Raw genomic sequence first — 2,794 nt, 5'->3', positions numbered from 1 at the left:
GAAAAGAGTCCGGAAGAAAAAGAGACCGGAAGAAAAAGAGACCGGAGAGAAAAGAATCCGGAAGAAGAGAGACCGGACGGAAAGATAGCGGAAACAAAAATGGGGTCGAAGGAAAAAAGGCTCGTATGCGATAGTCAAAGTGTAAAAGAAAACAACTTACGGAGGGCAAGTGTGTCGGTGCAGGATCAGCTGATCGCACTCCTTGTGCCCCTCCTCCGGCCCCGCGCGGCCTTCTCCTCGGCACCCTTCCGGCCTTGGTCATCTCCTCCAGCTCTGCCCGCAACACCACAGTGGCATTGCAGGCATTCTCCAGAGCCTCGTCCAACTTGGCCGCTGCAGTCACTTCAGCGGCCTTGAGGGCCTTGGCGTGGTCAAGCCCCAGCTGAATCAACTGAGACTTGAGCTCCTGGTAGCTGGTCTTGAGGGCGTTTAGCTCCTCCTGGTGCTGCCGGCTGAGCTCATCCTTCTCCCCTGTAACCGGAAAAATGAGTGTTAGCAAGGCTACACTAGTAAAACTGAAAACAAACCAAGTTCAAAGGAGAAGGGAAAAAATAGTACGTTGGGCCGTGGCGAGCTGCTCCTTGAGAGCATCGATGGAAGCTTCCGGGATCACTGTTGAACAGAAATTGTAAATATCACAAGGAAAAGAGGTTTCCGGTAGCAAAGATGCCGGTGAAACGAAAAACTTACCTTGGCACTTGTCATGTGCCTCAGCGAGCTCCCGGTGCTCCCATAAAAGCTCCTCGAAGAGGGCCTTCCGAGTGTCAGCGGTGACCTGTTCAAGAAAAAGAAGAAATAAGGTAAAATTTTGTGCTAAGAACCAAGTTCTTAACCCGAAACTCGGGGGTAGCAGTGCCGGTTTTGCGCATTTCTAAGGTAAATTATGTGTTAAGAAGAAGATGTTTAACCCGAAACTCGGGGACTGGCAGTGCCGGTTTTGCGCTAAAAACTTAAGTTAAGTTTTGCGCTAAGAGCTGCGCTCTCACCACAAAACTCGGGGACTGGGAAGATAGACAAGAGAGAAACCGGCATGAAACTAAGGAAAAGATAAAGCAGAACCGGAAACGAAGAAACCGGCAAAGGTTGAAAGTTAATAGAACATACCGTCAGATTGTTCGTGGAATCATACCACGCGCTGTCAAGCTCTTTTACGGCAGCCCGGAGCCGCATGAAGTGCTCCTCAGAACACCGATCCCCGACAGGATCAGGTGCCGGCAGCCGATCCTTGCCCATGCCGCGGGTCGCCGGAGTGATGTCCGCGGCGTTCCACTTTTGGGCATACGGCAGGAGGTGCCCCAGTCCCGGCCTTGGCGCTGGAACTCCGTAATGCGGCCGAGGAGGCCGGTGGCCTTCATGCTGGCGCTTTTGGCAGCCTTGGAGACGTGCAGCACCAAGGGCTGCTGGCCGCCCGAAGGGGCGCTGGAGGCCGTCGCCTTCCCCTTGATGAGCTTGGAGGGCTTGGGCGGCGGCGCGGTAGAAGAGGCCCCGGAAGTCTTAGCCGGCGGCGCGCCAGGAGCGGCCTTGGAGGGCTGGGCGCGAGGAGCCTCAGGCGGAGGCATGAGGATGGTGCGTGGAGAAGGGGGAGCGCTAGGAGCGTCACCCGTCTTGGAGCCTTCCGGCGCGGAAGATTCCGGCGCGGAGGTTGTCTTTTCGAGGACGGGAGGAGCAAAAGGCTCCGCCCGCCCGGCAGCTTCTTCTTCTCCGGCGCCGGTGTTGCTGGCGCCGGTGTCTTGGTGTTCCGGGAGGAAGGAAAGATCCTCCTCCGTGCGGTGATCTGACAGTGAAGGGGCCGCACGCCCCGAATTTGTTGTGCCCCCCGAATGGGAGGCCGGGGTGTTGCCGGCTCCAGATGGTGCCGGGCTTGAACGAGGAGGAGGGGTTGAGGTCCTCGCGGATCCCTCAGAGCCCGATGGCCTTGGGCCAAGCTTGAGAGCGGGGCTGAGAAACAGAAAAAAGACAAGTGGTTGAGAAGAAGCAACCGGAAAAAGAACTGAGCCAAAAAGGAGGCAAGCCGGAAAATGACATTACCCGGAAGCGGTTGGCATCGCTTTGCGCCGGTTGCGGCGCACGCCCACTTCTTTCTCCCCACGGGCTCCGTCCGGAAGCGCTTGGAGGGAGGAGCATGGCTGGAGCCGGCGGTAGATGCCGGCTGCTTGTTCTTCGGCCCTGGGCCATGAGTTTGTCCACAAACTCGGTGCCGGCCTCGGCGCGCAGGGCGGCACGCGCTCGTGGATCTGTGAGTTAGATATGGCTAAGAAGCAATTCGCAAGAAAGCGATAATGGCAAAGTATAAGAAGCCGGAAAAGAAAATACCTCGAGCACAACCAGCTCCTCCGGATTTCCGGTGGGCTCCGGCGGGTCCCGGCCAAGGCGCGCAGCCGGAGTCTTCCCCATCTTCAGATCCTTCCAAAAGATGTAGGGATCCGGGTCGAAGGAGTCAAAGGCACGCTTCCGGAGAGGTCCTCGCGGCTCTGCCTGGATAGAGGGGAAGCGGTCCCTGGCCTGAAACAAGGTAAAAAAGATGGTTAGCAAAAGCAGAAACTTACCGGCAAAGACAACCCCAAATTGCGCAATCTCTTACTTCTTGGGTCGGACGGTTAGAGAAACTGAGGGGAAGGAGGCCCCATTCCCACGCAAAAGGCATAGCAGTTTGACAAATCTGCTTGGCCTTGAGAACAACGTCTTTCTTGCTGAGAGCGCGGCTGTGATCTTGGTAGGATCGCACAGGCCATACATCTCGCTCATCCTATGTGCGCGGCGCTTCAGAGGAAGCACCCGGCGCGATATGAAAGTC

The 2,794-nt window shown here is 56.7% G+C and overlaps 1 long non-coding RNA gene across 1 annotated transcript; it reads right to left on the bottom strand.

Moving 5' to 3' along the window:
- Positions 1-263: 263 nt before the first annotated feature.
- Positions 264-811, bottom strand: LOC139831908 (uncharacterized). The gene is made up of 3 exons (XR_011746308.1): positions 691-811; positions 559-612; positions 264-471 (listed from the first exon to the last, which is right to left on the bottom strand). It is a non-coding gene; the product is annotated as an uncharacterized lncRNA (long non-coding RNA).
- Positions 812-2,794: the final 1,983 nt, after the last annotated feature.

This window comes from Lolium perenne, chromosome 1, assembly GCF_019359855.2.
Source record: "Lolium perenne isolate Kyuss_39 chromosome 1, Kyuss_2.0, whole genome shotgun sequence".
Classification (NCBI taxonomy): domain Eukaryota; kingdom Viridiplantae; phylum Streptophyta; class Magnoliopsida; order Poales; family Poaceae; genus Lolium; species Lolium perenne.
Note: the sequence above shows the minus strand (reverse complement) of the source record. Positions and strands in the feature narration are given on the sequence as shown.